We start from the raw sequence: 7,257 nt of genomic DNA, 5'->3' as shown, positions 1-7,257 counted from the left end.
AGTTCTCGAATGTTTGCTTTCGAAAGTTGACAACCAACGCAGATAAGATTAATAAATATAACACCTATTTTTCCCTCCTAAAAGTTTCCTGATATCAAAATGTAGGATAATGACACGAATTGCGTACGAGAGTCGATTCTAAAGAATTTTGTATGTTATCATCATACGTTTTACATATTTTATAAATGTATAGTATTATACTAATAGTAACAAGACATAAATAACACAGTTTAGATGTACAGTACATTTTAACTAGTGATGTAACGAATATTGGTTACTATTCGGTATTCGGCCTAATACCGAATATTTAATCACTATTCGGCCGAATACCGAATATCCAAAAACGGAAGTAAGAAATAAAAAGACAGTAAATTAATCATTTTGGTATTTAGATTTAATGTTATCGGGTTAGTGTTGTTTGTTTATATTTATTTATAACTTATAACATGCACAAAATAAAAAAGAAAATAATATTAGTCACATGGATTCACAATTTATAATTACAAAGATCAGCACATGTACAGGTACACATCTATTCGTTCGAGAATCGTTGCACATCTAAGGGTCTGACCCTGCCTATCCTTCTTTTTAAGCGCTCGTCTTTGCTCTTCCCTTTCTCTTTCCTCTAACGCTCTAGTCCACGCATGCCTATGCATACATCATAATACGCCCTCACGATACTTTCGATTCATCACTTTTCCGTCGTAGAGTTCCCATTTTACAATTACGTGACTCATAGCCTGTTGATAATGGAGAAAAGAGACAGATAGGACGTCGGTATAAATCACAGTTATGATTTCACAGATTCCAGACAGCTTGGTAGCCCGAACGGCCCCAGGCTTTTGCCGGTGCACGCTAAATGACTTTCATTACAAGCATTTAGCTTTCCGAAATCTATGAGAACAGTTATTTGGCATTGACGGCGGCGAATTTCGCGCCAATAAACTGCCTCGACTTGTTCGATTATGTTATCGACTCAATTTCATATTTATTTTCACATTTTCACTTCGCGGTTCTTCTCTGTTCTTTTCCCGTTATTTACACGTGTAGGTCATTTCGTTGTTATTCACATTTGATATCATCATTTATCACATACTGCCATTACGCTGATGTCTGTCCGCTACAACTGTCAAGAATTAACGCGATTGGCGAAGCGTAGTGACAGCGGGCCAATAGAGAGCAGGGTCCTTGCCATAATGTGATTTGCGAGCCAATTTTCGTACGTGCGTTAATCAAGCCGAATAGTTTGGCCGAATATTCGGCTATTCGGCCACGCTCCTGGCCGAATATTCGGTATTCGGCCAGGAGCATGGCCGAATACCGAATTGCAACGAATAGTATATTCGGCCTCAGTTGCAACGGGTTAAAATTAGTGTTGCAACGAATATACTATTCGTTGCAACACTAATTTTAACCCGTCCGGCCCGAACACCTCTGATACAGTATAATTATATTTTATTTAACACGTAAACACGTGACAGGCTTGGTGTCCTTGATGTATGACTAAGCTAACCGTCGTTCCTTCTCATGTTGTGTCTGCAATTTAAAAATTTTGGATAATGATTTACTTTCGTGTTCACAATGTTTGAAAAATGTTCATTTTTACTGTTACGGAGTTGATTGTTGGTTGGGAGTGGCGTACTGGGTCCGAAAATATTGATAGCCAGGAGGCAAAAGTGGTTCACCCACAGTAGTGCCCGCAAAGTATAAAAAAAGCATCGTACGTACTGTACATTCTTGAATATTGTACAGTAATGTACAGAAATTCTTGATTAACGCGGTTAATTAATTCTTCGATGCTACCGCGTATAACAAAATCGCGATAATCAAATTCTCGACCGAACAATAATGACCCTCTAGAATTTCGGTTAATAACAATTTTTTTTTTTTTTTAAATTTCAATTTTTCCATCAGTAAAAAATTTTTTTTTCTGATAAAATGAGTAACTAGCCTATATCTATGTTTGTTTGTTCGTTACATACTCCCAGGCGTTTAGACCAATTGCTACGAAACTCGGCAGTTCCGTTTATGTACTGCAAAGTTAGATAACGTCGTACATACCATCTCAAAATATTTATTGACTTTTTATANAAACAAGACAAAAATTAAATAAATTTGTCAGTGAGTGTGTCTATATTCTGGAATTTCCTAACATGACATATATTCAATATGTCATGTTAGGAAATTCCTGAATAGTGTGATATACGTGTTTTTAACTGTAATGATACCAGGCTATTGTGTAATGTGTGTAGTATCACACCTGTACAGGAGAGAACGACAAGTACAATAAGCACCCTATCCATCCTCCACAGATGCCTTATTACCTGGGCGAGTTCTGTGTACTTGCTAACTTTTTCAGTGCATCTGTTTTGCACATTGTGAGTGTTTGGAATGGATGTGTCTATAATGTATGTGCTTTTATTGTGTTTTTCAACGAGTATGTTTGTCGATGAGTATGAGTCTGTTGTGGTAAATTGTTTTATCTCTGATCATGGCTCTGTCATAGATATTTTGTGCGTGTTGTTTCCAATACTGTCTGTAGAATGTATTTGTAGTATGGTTCGTGAATGTGTAATAATTTATGTTTCTTTGCAAGCTCTTGGTGTAGCCTATTATATTTGGTATTTGATTACGTCTAAGCAAATAATCTGTCTGTTCCCAAGAGCTTGCAACCAGAAGTGATGTGTTGTATAGTTTTTTCATGATGTGACATTTTCTGCCTGTGTCATTTGTGAGTGTTGTATCTTTGAGTATGTGTTTTCTGTAGTTTTTAGTATTTATGACCTGATCCTGTATGGCAATCATGAATCCTATCTCCCCAAGAGGCATCCCAAAGCTAACCAGCTGTTCGACGCAGTTTTCCAACTAAAAAGGGGACAGGTCGTAGGCATGTCTACCATGTAGTGCCTTTTGAGCCTACGATTGCTTAATGATGTTTATGCTTTTTGTACGAGTATGTTGTGTCGTGTCCATATGATGCGTGTGTAAGATTAATAGTGTGTTATTTGAATCTGCTAGAGATGATTAATAGTGCAGATTCTAAGGTTGGGATACCTAATATCAATAATAAAATAAAAAGAATATATTAAACATTTTGAATAAGAACAGCAAAAATAATTATTGAAATTGACTTTTTTAATTAATGATAAAATACATACATGAAGAAATATTCATATGATCATTTCCAGTTTCTCCTATAATCCTTCATAAGATAAAATTAACCAAAAGGCGGAAGAGACAAAGGAAGATCAATAACAAGACGGTGGGATCAATTAGAAGCTGGAACAGGTAATTTACCTAATCCTGAGTGAATTATCATAATGAGGATGATGATCATCATCATTATACCGTCTGTCTGTTCATTTCAGCAATAAACTCTTGGGTTTAGTATTGTTTATATCAACTTAATTTTTAAATACTTCTATTGTGTGATATATTAAACAAATAATAAAATTCAATAAATATATCTGACAAAACTATGAAAGTTTTTAAGCTAGCGCTTTAAACCACTTCTTAATCTTAAAAGATTTAAGGAGTGGTTTAAAGCCTTAGCTTATGGTCCTCTATATCAGCATTTCTCAGTGAGTTAAAAATGCGTTTTATTTTTACTGAGAATTTTTAAACTGTATTTAATGTATAAAAATGCCTATCCACGCAATATAATAAAATATAATAATATATTATCTATATTTACACTATACAGGGGAGGTGCAAAAGTAGGTATACAGTTGTTATTATGGAAAAAAAACATACAGGGAGAAAATAGGAAGAAAAAACATATATTTTTATGTATAAATTAAATCACAAATAAAAAATACGAATTAATAAAAGATAATAAAAATAATAATATACAAATGTTTGGTGGTCATTTTCTCAGATTCTCTACTGTATACCTACTTTTGCACCCCCTGTATATAAGTATTGAGAAAAATACAAAGGAAATATATAAGCTTATTGCTAGCAGAACTGTTGGTAAATTTGTTGTCATAACAAGTTAAAAAACTTCTAAAGATAATGTTTAGGGTAAAATCATGGTATTACTATAATCTTTTGAGATTATAGTCATACATTTTTGAAATTTTCTCTTTAACAATATCTCACTTAATATTTAGACATGGCTTTACAAAAAGAAGAAAAAAGAATAAAAACTAAGATTTATTGAGAACCATAATTCTGTTTGTCAAATTTTCAACAGAATAAATACAAGGATATATGCAGACTTGCATAATAGTTAATCAAATAGTTTTGATTTTGAATTTTTGGGGTGATATTTTAAAAGTTCTATCACATATAATCTAGTATTCTTATTAACAGTTAAGATGGACTTTTCAAACATTCTGCATGAATAACTTTTTTCCACTTATAAAATTAAGTTAAATTTTTTTCAGCATGTATTTGATTTGATGATGAGAATGAGACGGGAGCAAGCTGGGAATGAACCTCAAATCACTTCTCAAATTCATAATTTATTGTTGTTGGATAGATCTGTTGATTTGTTGTCACCTCTAGCAACCCAATTAACATACGAAGGTCTTTTGGATGAAATATTTGGAATACAAAATAGTAAGTAAAATTTATAATTTCATAATTTAAGTATTAGTTGTTTTGTCATTGTACCATTATGCATTTTCTTAATCTAGGATCAAAATGTTACGTAGATACCTTTTTTTTTTTTAAAAATACCAAATTGCATTTTTATGATTTGAACACACTCATTTTAACTTCCATTGCATATCATACATAAAATCTAGAGAGTTATAATCATTGTAATTATGATGATAATCTGACTGAATGGTGCAGGATTGCCAAAGACATTCATTGCAGTGTAAAGAATAGATCATTCACTAAGCTTACTGAAAATTGACATTACACTTAAATGACAGAAACAAATTACATTGAATAAATTGATTAAAAACACATTTGACATCATAAACATATTTCTCATTACATGTATCTCAACTTCAACTCAAAATGAACTTACTAATAGGAAACTTAAATTTTATCTTATGTATTGAACACTACAACATATTTTACAATATATTGATACATAGTGTATTAAAATTATGTATGAATGATAAGGATACCATTAAAGCATTGTAAACAAAATGTTTCAAATACAAGAGTGGTTCAACTTCTGTCCAGAATTTTGTTCATGGCAATAGAATTGTACATGTTGCATAGTCCCAATTTATGTTTTATTCTCTAGATTCTCCCTCTCCATATGCTGACATTTTGTCAATGATGCTGTCTGCAAAATAGTCTGTTGGCTGATGTCAGAGTGAACCACTGTGTGATGAACTCATTGAAGTCAGAGAGTTTGTCATGCTGAAGTCAGAGAGACTACAGTATTTGGATAAGTTTCCTGTCTCCCAAAGCTTCCTTTAAATGGCCAAACAGGTGATAATTACACAGTAGACTGATCTGGACTGTAGAAATGCAAAATTTTCCAACTAAGTCTAAAGATAACTTCTATTATGTGCAGAGCTGTGCTCCAACTCCAGCCAAAAGACTTTAGACTTTCAGTGGTTCAATTTCAGACAGAAATTGAACCACTTGAAAAGCAAACATTAACACTCAATTTACTATAGAAAGAATAATTCTCCCACTTGAGATTCTATGTAACTTCATGATTATATTCTAAAACAATGGTGCCCAAACTATGGCCCCCAGCCTGGAACACAACATGTGTCAAATATGCTCACAGACCAAATGGTCTGTGAGCATATTTGACACATCATTTTTAAATGATAGAATAGGTCTACCTTTACTACATATGGAGTGTTCAGAAAACCCCAGGAATTTTTCAGGAAGTGGTCCATCCAGATATGTTGGGTCCCATCCCTCATCTCAACTTCTTCATTGTGGGTCTGGCCAAACCTACAATATGCTTCCTAAAAAATGCCCTCTTAGTGCCCACAGTGCAGAAAGAGTTAAAAAGAAAATATTAAAGATTACCTTGTAGATTACAAGGTAATCTTTAATATTTTCTTACAGTATAAATCCAAAAAATGTCCATTGAAAAGTTTATCATCACTCAATTTAGATTGTATTAACAAAGAACAATCAAATATTGACTTATTAAAGATTTGTTTTGGACAAACCTAAAGTTTATTCAAAAAGGGTTTTATGATTATCAACAAGATAAGCAAATACTAAAATCTATAGGAAATATGCCTATAATGCATCATGTATTAAACATTATACCAAGAATATGCAAATTGAAGTAAACTATTTGCATATCTGATTAAGTATGGCATTAAACAATGGCAAATTTTTAATGACATTCTTTATATTCTTTCATTTAAATGGAAGTTCTTTCATATGTTTCCTTTGGTATTCTCTTCAATAATTTTAAAAACTTTTTAAAAGATTAATTTACAATTAATCCTTGAAAAAAATCTTTAAAACTGCTTTTTTCAAAGTGAAAATTATTAAAGAGCAGTATCAAGATAATTTAACTGTAAATTATTTTATGGTGATTAATGTTTAAATTGGTTTTATTTAAATTTAATTGTTATTTTATTGAAAATGTTTCAGTTATTTAAGAATTTAAAAGTTTTATTTAAATATTTAATTATATTATCTTTAAAATATTCAGATACAATCAAAGTACCACCAGAAAAATTTGCTTCTTCAAGTGAGAAAGGCACGCAAGAAATTCCCACAGAAAGAAAACAGTTTCTGTTAAATTCTACAGAAGAGCTCTACGCTGAATTGCGAGATAAAAATTTTCATGCCGTTGGTCCGACACTTAGTAAAAAAGCCAAAATATTATCTTCTCAGTTTGATGTAAGTATTATAAACTTTTACTATTATTTTCAGCTGACATTCATGCCAGGTGCAAATGCAAATATTTAATGATTTTTAAATAATACCAACATAATAATTGAATAAGCATAGCAACAAAGTATTATATTCTTAGACAGTCAAGTGTATAAATTAAATAATAAAACAGAAATTAATGTAATTATAACTAAGGGTCGAATTTGTATGCATAATCATGTTTTTTTTTTTTTTTTTTAAATTAGTTTATTCAATAAGAACTTAAAAACTTAAAAATCTTACCATTTCTTAACTATGTAGTATAAAGCATATACCAATTATACAAATTCTTTATACAAAAATTTTTCATATGGGAGGTTGTCAATTTGCTATACCTGCATTTTAATGTATGAATGATTTGCAGACTTTTGAAGAACATATATTGTTGTTTTTGGGGTTACAGTGAAGCTGTAATCTGACTAGATGACATACCAG

At 31.7% G+C, this 7,257-nt stretch overlaps 1 protein-coding gene across 1 annotated transcript in view; it reads left to right on the top strand.

The window, feature by feature from the left end:
* Positions 1 to 3,234: 3,234 nt before the first annotated feature.
* LOC111642624 (glucose dehydrogenase [FAD, quinone]-like) overlaps positions 3,235 to 7,257 on the top strand; it is a gene marked incomplete at its 3' end in the record, with an annotated part of 26,778 nt that continues 22,755 nt past the window's right edge. Inside the window, exon 1 of the mRNA XM_023388996.1 lies at positions 3,235 to 3,288. The remainder of the gene's footprint in view (positions 3,289 to 7,257) is intronic.

The sequence above is a fragment of the Centruroides sculpturatus genome, unplaced genomic scaffold (genome assembly GCF_000671375.1).
Source record: "Centruroides sculpturatus isolate CEXI.00-Female unplaced genomic scaffold, Cexi_2.0 scaffold1608, whole genome shotgun sequence".
NCBI lineage: Eukaryota > Metazoa > Arthropoda > Arachnida > Scorpiones > Buthidae > Centruroides > Centruroides sculpturatus.
The sequence above is the reverse complement of the archived record's forward strand: the minus strand, read 5'-3'. Positions and strand labels throughout refer to the sequence as shown.